Genomic DNA, 8586 nt, shown 5'->3' on the forward strand with positions numbered 1-8586 from the left:
TAGCTGTTAGCTGAAAAAGTAGCTAGAAAGTTCGTTTATGTTCATTTATTTAATAAATGAACGTACATGAACGCAAATTCTTGTTCGTGTAGGTAAACACACGAACATGAACAAGGACATCGTTTGTTTAATTATGTTCGTTTATGTTGTTCATTTGCGTTCGTTTATGTTCATTAATATAAGTTCATTTTATATTCATATATGTTTAATTGTGTTTGGTTACGTTACTATATTATATGTTTATTTGTGTTCATATATGTTCAATTAAGATTATTTATCTTTGTTCATTTATGTTCTTTTGTTTATGCTCGTTTAGAATGCTCACAAACATAAACTAAACGAGGGAACATGAACAATGCAATTTGTTAAACAAACGAACATGAATAAAAAAACTCGTTCGTTTGTCCGTTCGTATTCGTTTATTTGTTCGGTTAACTTAAACGAATGAATATGAACAAGCCCTCATTAGTGTTTGTTCGGTTCGTTTACAACCCTACTCTTAGCATATAAACCATCTTAAAAAAAACGACGTATGGTAAAAAGTAGTTGATAAGTTAGCTGAAAGATATAAAATAGCATAAAAGGACATTTAAAGGAATATCTTATAATTATTTAAGGGTATATTCGAGGATTTTAAAAAAGCTTTTGAAAAACTAGTCTGAGTAGCTAGCTTTTTAAAAGACTATCAGATGTTTTTTGACTTGTCAAACATGTCAATTTAAAAAAGCTCAAAAAATAAATTAACTTATCAACTAACTGTGACGTGTCAAAGACAACCTAAATTAGGACCTTAGTTTAGTTAGTAATATGTTATTTACGTGTTTGTGATCATGTTCTGTTTATGGAAACATGACCCATGTGGCTAATAAAAATGAACACTAGCATATTCTCTTGCTTATTCTACGGAAATTATTTGGTATCTATGGTCAACCAATAGATTCCATTTGTGGTCGATTGAATAGAATCACTATGACTTAGTAATGTAAGTACAACAAACAAAAACACATGGATTGTACAAAGGGCCGCCAGTTTCTATTATAAATGATCCCATTACAAATAAATAAATAAAAAGTAAAAAAAAAAAAAAAAATAAGAAGATGTGTTTTTGATATAAAAGCCTTTAAAGTTTGTTAAATCTTGTCGGATTTATCCTTATGATGATTTTGTATTCATTAATATACAAAGTTTGTTTTTTTTTTTTTTTTTTTTTTTTTTTTTTTAATTTAAATTTTCGCCCTTATAAGAGTTAATAATGTCATCCGGGTTACAATGAAATCAAATTTGCAGAACAAACCATAAAGTTTACAAGTATTTTATGTTTTTAACTTAAGTATTTTTTTATAAATATTATATGTATTCATGCAAAAAAAAATATATATTTATATATGAGAAAAAAACTAACTAAACATTATATGAATACATTTTTAGGAGTATAAATAAGCATTTTCAACTCCATTAATACCACTTCCTTCTGCAAAAATAAGTTTCATCAATATAACTTCCTTTTGCAAAATTTCCTTATATTCTAACATTTTCACCTCCATTTCTTTGAATTTTAAGTCAATCCTAGTCGTCCCATCATGGTCCTCCTTCAATTCAACACACAATTGATACCAAATAGTGTCAGCCGATAATAATCATTGTTCGTGGGTCCAACCATTCAAAATAATCACATCATAGTCTTTCAATGTGATGGAAATATGGTTGTAAACTAATCGCACATTCGGTGAACAGTTCATGAACCGTTTGACGGGAAGTTCATTTATATTTGTTTATTTAATAAATGAACGAACGTCAACACAAATTTTCGTTCGTTTAGTTAAACGAACGAACATGAACAATGGTCTTGTTCATTCATTTATGTTCATAAACGTTTAGTTATGTTGTTCGTTTATGTTCGTTTGTCTAAGTTTATTTATGTTCATATATGTTCAACCGTTTTTTTTATTATATTACTATATTATATATTCGTTTTGTTCATATATGTCCAATTGTGTTTGTTTATCTTTGTTCAGTTAAGTTCGTTTAGCATGTTTACGAACATGAACAAGAAAATTGTTAAACAAACGAACACGAAAAAAAAACTCGTTTGTTTATCCGTTCATGTTCGTTTGTTTGTTCGGCTAACTTAAACGAACGAACATGAACAAACTCTTGTTCGTGTTTGTTCGGTTCATTTACAACCATATATAAAAACGTCAAAGAAATTAGACAAATTGCATAAATGGTCCTTGTGGTTGACACAATTGACAAACTATGGTCCTTATGACAAATTTTATGCATAAATGGTCCTTATGGTTTCAAAATCTTGCAAAGATTTCCTGTCATAAGGACCATTTATGTACTTTGTTTCAGCCACATGGACCATTTATGTAACTTCGTCTATTATTTATTATTTTTTATTTAATTTGTTTATATTTCTATCATAATATTATTATCATGTTTTTTCTAAAAACAAATTCCGCAATGCTACTTTTCAAAATGGATACTCTTATTTTAAATAAGCATAAATAAAATTTTTAAAATGACCGTGAATTTGGGGATGTCACATGTAACATCCCCCTCCCCATCGAACACATCGACCCGTGCCCTGGCTCTGATACCATTTGTAACATCCCCCTCTGGCACGTATCAGAATATTGTCCGCTTTGGGCCACTCGGCACGAGGACTTCCCAGGGGGTCACCCATCCTGGTACTACTCCCGCCCGAGCACGCTTAACTGCAGAGTTCTTATGGGATCTGCTGCCCTCACGGCTTTAAAATGCGTTGTGATAGGGAAGGTATCCACACCCCTTATAAGGAATGCTTAGTTCTCCTTCCCAGTCGATGTGGGATCAGATCTAACCCACTTTCACCCCCCATTATAGGGTTCGACGTCCCCGTCGAATACATCGACCCGTGCCCTAGCTCTGACACCATTTGTAACATCCCCCTCCCCGTCGAACACATCGACCCGTGCCCTGGCTCTGATACCATTTGTAACATCCCCCTCGGGCACGTATCACAATATTGTCCGCTTTGGGCCACTCGGCACGAGGACGGGAGGTCCGAAGGGCCGCACTTGCGGAAAGTGCGGCAAGGGTCACGATGGGGCGTGTCGAGTTGGTGCTTGCTACAAGTGTGGCAAGGAGGGGCACATTGCTAGGGAGTGCCCCAAGGGGTTTATGGTTTGCTTTCATTGCAACCAGACAGGCCATCGGAAGGCCGAGTGCCCTCAGCTTCGTCAGGGATCTGCACCTACTGCCAGGACTACTGAGACGCGACCGGTGAAGGTCGAGGCCCCGAGGGCTCGTGGAAGAGCCTTTCAGCTGACTGCGGAGGAGGTCCGCGCTGCGCCCGATGTTGTGGCAGGTATGCTGTAATTCATGTATTTATTTTAAAGTTGAGATGTTATGCTTATGTTATTATATGCGTAGGTACTTTCCTTGTGAACTCTGTGCCTGCTCTAGTGTTATTTGACTCGGGTGCGAGTAGGTCCTTTGTATCCTTAGCCTTTAGTCAACATATCAGCGTTAGTCGTGAGTCGTTGAGTCGGCCTCTGGGAGTTTCTATAGCTGACGAGAGAGTGATTTGTGCCACGGAGGTTCTCCGAGGATGCGTGCTAGAGATTTTCGGGGTTGAGTTCCCAATTGACCTGGTTCCTATTGCGATGGGTGATGTCTGTGTCATCGTGGGCATGGACTGGTTGAGCCGATTCGGCGCTATCATCGACTGTGAGCGTCAGCTGGTGACTATATGAGACCATAGTGGGGGAGTCCTTTCGGTGTACGGCGAGGGTACCCGTTCAGGATCAGCTTTTTGTTCGGCCGCTAGGGCGAGGCAGTGTCTACAGCAGGGCTGTAAGGGTTTTGTGGCGTATGTGATGGATACGCGGGAGGTTTCCGAGAGACCGAAGTCAGTTGAGGAGGTCCCAGTGGTGCGTGAGTTTCCAGATGTTTTCCCCGAGGAGCTGCCGGGAGTACCTCCTGTGAGGCAAGTAGAGTTTGGTATCGATCTGGTTCCGGGGGCCGCGCCTATTGCTAAGGTGCCTTATCGTCTTGCACCTCCAGAGATGCAAGAGTTGTCCTCGCAGCTCCAGGAGTTGCTGGGGAAGGGATTCATTCGGCCGAGCAGCTCGCCGTGGGGAGCACCTATTATGTTCGTCAAGAAGAAGGATGGTTCACACCGGATGTGCATTGATTACCGGGAGTTGAACAAGCTGACGGTCAAGAACCGTTACCCGTTACCGAGGATCGATGATTTATTCGATCAGTTGCAGGGAGCATCTTGGTTCTCCAAGATCGATCTGAGGTTAGGGTACCATCAGGTGAGAGTGCGGGATAAGGACGTCCAGAAGACAGCGTTTAGGACGCGATATGGGCATTATGAGTTCGTGGTGATGCCTTTCGGGCTCACCAATTCCCCGGCTGTGTTCATGGATCTCATGAACAGGGTATGCAGGCCGATGTTGGATCGGTCAGTGATTGTATTTATCGACGACATTCTGGTGTATTCGAGATCTAGAGAGCAGCATGAGGAGCATTTGAGGGAGGTCCTTGAGGTATTGAGGTCGGAGAAGCTTTATGCAAAGTTCTCCAAATGTGATTTCTGGTTGTGGGAGGTCCAATTTCTAGGACATGTTGTTAATCAGAAAGGGATATTGGTCGATCCGGCCAAGGTTGAGGCGGTGATGAGTTGGGAAGTGCCGAAGTCACCCTCTGAAATCAGGAGTTTCCTTGGGTTGGCAGGGTACTATCGGAGATTTATCAAGGATTTCTCCAAGATCACAGTGCCGCTCACCAGATTGACCCGGAAGGGTGTTGCATTCTCATGGGGACCGAGCAACAGACCTCCTTTGAGACACTTCGTCAGAGGTTGTGCGAAGCCCCGGTATTAGCTCTCCCGGAAGGGATGGAAGATTTTGTAGTATATTGCGACGCATCGATTTCGGGACTGGGTGCAGTGTTGATGCAGAGGGGTCATGTGATAGCTTATGCGTCGAGGCAGCTGAAGCCTCATGAGGCGAGATATCCCACGCATGATTTAGAGTTGGGGGCAGTAGTGTTCGCTCTCAAGATTTGGCGTCACTACCTGTATGGGGTTTGATGTACGATATACACAGACCATAAGAGCTTGAAGTATTTGATGGATCAGCCCAACCTAAATATGCGTCAGAGGAGGTGGTTGGATGTGGTCAAGGATTATGATTGTGAGATCCTGTACCACCCGGGCAAGGCTAATGTGGTAGCCGATGCATTGAGCCGCAGGGCGGAGAACACTCCTTTGCGAGATGTATGTTTGAGACTGACTGTGATGACTCCAGTATTGGATACTATTCGTGGGGCACATGCCGAGGCTGTGAGACCAGAGATGCAGAAGAAAGAGCGGGTCGTTGGGTTAATTTCAGAGTTCGTTAAGGATGGACGAGGGCTTCTGACGTTTCAGGGTCGGATTTAGGTACTGTTCGTGGGCGGTACGCGTATTACTTTGATGGAAGAGGCCCATAGATCGAAATTCTCGATCCATCCCGGTGCTACGAAGATGTATTTGGATTTGAGGAAAGAGTATTGGTGGCCCTGTATGAAGAGGGACGTCGCATGGTTCGTTGAGAGGTGCTTGACCTGCCGTAGAGTTAAGGTCGAGCACCAGAGACCGCATGACAAGTTACAACCATTGGAGATTCCTGAGTGGAAGTGGGAACAGATCACTATGGATTTCATCACCAAATTGCCGAGAACTGCCAGGGGAGTTGATGCGATTTGGGTGATTGTGGATAGGTTGACGAAGAGTGCACACTTCCTTGCCATCAGCGAGAGTTCTTCAGCGGAGAAGTTGGCGGAGATATATGTGAGAGAAGTAGTATCTCGGCATGGAGTGCCGATCTCGATTGTTTCAGACCGTGATGTGCGCTTTACTTCCAGGTTCTGGAAGAAATTCCATGAGGAGCTGGGTACTAAATTGCATTTTAGTACCGCATACCATCCCCAGACAGACGGCCAGAGTGAGCGAACGATTCAGACGCTGGAGGACATGCTTCGAGCGTGTGTGTTAGACTTCGGGGGTAGCTGGGATGCGTATTTACCCTTGGCAGAGTTTTCCTACAACAACAGCCATCATTCGAGCATTGGTATGCCACCTTTTGAGCTGTTGTATGGTAGGAGATGTCGGACCCCCATTTGCTGGGGAGAGGTGGGACAGAGAGTGATGGGCAGCACAGAGATCGTGCTTCAGACGACAGAGCAGATTCAGCAAGTTAGACAGAGGTTATTGACCGCCCAGAGCCGACAGAAGAGTTATGTAGATAGGCGCCGATCCGAGCTTGAGTTTCAAGTCGGCGACTTCGTTCTCCTGAAGGTCTCTCCTTGGAAAGGAGTGATTCGATTCAGGAAGAGGGGCAAGTTGGGGCCCCGGTATATTGGGCCATTTCGTGTGATTGCAAGGATAGGCCGGGTAGCCTATCGTTTGGAGTTGCCAGCGGAGTTGGGGCAGATCCACGACACTTTTCATGTGTCGCAATTGAGGAAGTGCATAGCCGATGAGTCGGCAGTGGTCCCATTAGAGGATATTCAGGTGGATGCGAGCCTGAATTATGCTGAGAGACCAGTGGCCATCAGGGATCGGAAGATCAAGGTTTTGAGGAACAAGGAGGTACCTCTGGTGTTGGTTCAGTGGCAACACCGGAAAGGATCGGAAATGACTTGGGAGCCGGAACGTGAGATGCGGGAGCAGCATCCGGAACTATTTTCAGAGTGAGACTTCGAGGGCGAAGTCTAATCCTAGTGGGGGAGAATTGTAACAGCCCGGAATCTCAGGTATTGTTAAAGTTATGTTTTTGGGGTGTTTTAAGAGGGGACTCGGCGAGTTGGAGCCTAGACTCGCCGAGTAGGACCGCAGACCTGGTCGCGGGTTCGCGACTGGACTCGACGAGTCCAGATATGGACTCGGCGAGTCGGCGCTGTTTAGCGAAAACCCTAACCGTTCAGGTTTGGGACGTATAAAAAGGACTCATTGGCCGTCATTGTTCATTTTAGCCTTCTGAGAAGAACCCTAGATCGATTGTGTGCATCTGGAGCAAGGATTATAGGCCATTGTTGATTATAGAAGAATTGTTGTGCAAGGAAGAGAAGGGATTGGCTAAAGGAACAGCAAGGGAGTCACATTCTGAGGATTGGGGACACAGAGAATACATAATCCAGGTAAGAATTCGAGTATACTCTGCTATTTTGATGTGGTTATGGAATTAGGGTTTATGGAACCCTTTTGTGGATAGATTGAATGTTACCCTAGTCCCCCAAACGATTGTAACCCTGTATTGGGACCTTTAGAGGTCCAGAATGTCCCATGCCTGTGCATTTCGGGAATTGATGAAGGTTTTGGATTGGAATCCTTATGCCTTAGGTCAATATGTAAATTATAAGTCTTGGGGTGTATCATGAGCACCAAAATGAGGACCTTACGTGATGGATCAGTCTAGGAAGGCCAGACCTATGAATGGTCGGAGCAGTTCTGACCTTAGGAAGCAGTTTGAGCGGTTGCATGGCATGGACTCGCCGAGTCCGATGAACAGACTCGGCGAGTAGCTTGAAGAATAACTGGGACTCGTCGAGTTGTTCTTCAGACTCGGCGAGTTGAGTCGGGGTGGCCCCGCGATTCTTCCAGGAGTAACTCGTCGGGTCAAGGAGGATACTCGACGAGTAGAAGGGGAATCTTAGAGGATTGGAGGACGTCTAGACTCGCCGAGTCGCCATGGCACTCGCCGAGTCCGGTCGAGTTGACCGTTGACCGTTGACCAGAGTTGACCTAAGTCTGACTTCTTAGGGATAGTCACACTTAGAAGATATAAGTGTTAATGAGAGATATGTGATGTTATAGGGAGGTTGTAGCTCGTCGGATCGAGCACGAGTGATTTCAGGATTTGCTAGCTTTCAGCATTCACGAGGTGAGTCTTCTCACTATACTGTACCCGGAAGGGTTGACTGTGTGACCGGAAGGTCAGATATGATATGTGATATGTATGCTATATGTGGTAAGTTAATTGTTATGCGTGCTATGTATGTTTATGTGGGCCGGAAGGCAATATGTTATGGGCCGGAAGGCGATTATGATATGGGCCGGAAGGCGTTGTGTTGTGGACCGGAAGGTCAGGGCCTGGAAAGGCGTATGTGCGTAAGTTGTATATTGGGGAACTCACTAAGCATTTATGCTTACAGTTGTTATGTATGTGTTTCAGGTACTAGCGAGGACCGTGGGAAGGCGCCGGCGTGATCGGTACACACTGAAGGATGTTTTTATGATCTTGGGATTTAGACAATTTGTATTTGACATGACACTTAAATTATTTACGCCTTGTTTGAATGAAAGTACTACATTTTTAAAATGAAAAATTTGTTTGAAAAATTGAGCTGTTACAAATGGTATCAGAGCTAAGGCATGGGTCGATGTGTTCGACGGGGACGTCGAACCCTATAATGGGGGGTGAAAGTGGGTTAGATCTGATCCCACATCGGTTGGGAAGGAGAACTAAGCATTCCTTATAAGGGGTGTGGATACGTTCCCTATCACAACGCGTTTTAAAGCCGTGAGGGCAGCAGAACCCATAAGAACTC

Source organism: Lactuca serriola, chromosome 3, assembly GCF_051521515.1.
Source record: "Lactuca serriola cultivar US96UC23 chromosome 3, Lser_US96UC23_V15, whole genome shotgun sequence".
NCBI classification, from domain to species: domain Eukaryota; kingdom Viridiplantae; phylum Streptophyta; class Magnoliopsida; order Asterales; family Asteraceae; genus Lactuca; species Lactuca serriola.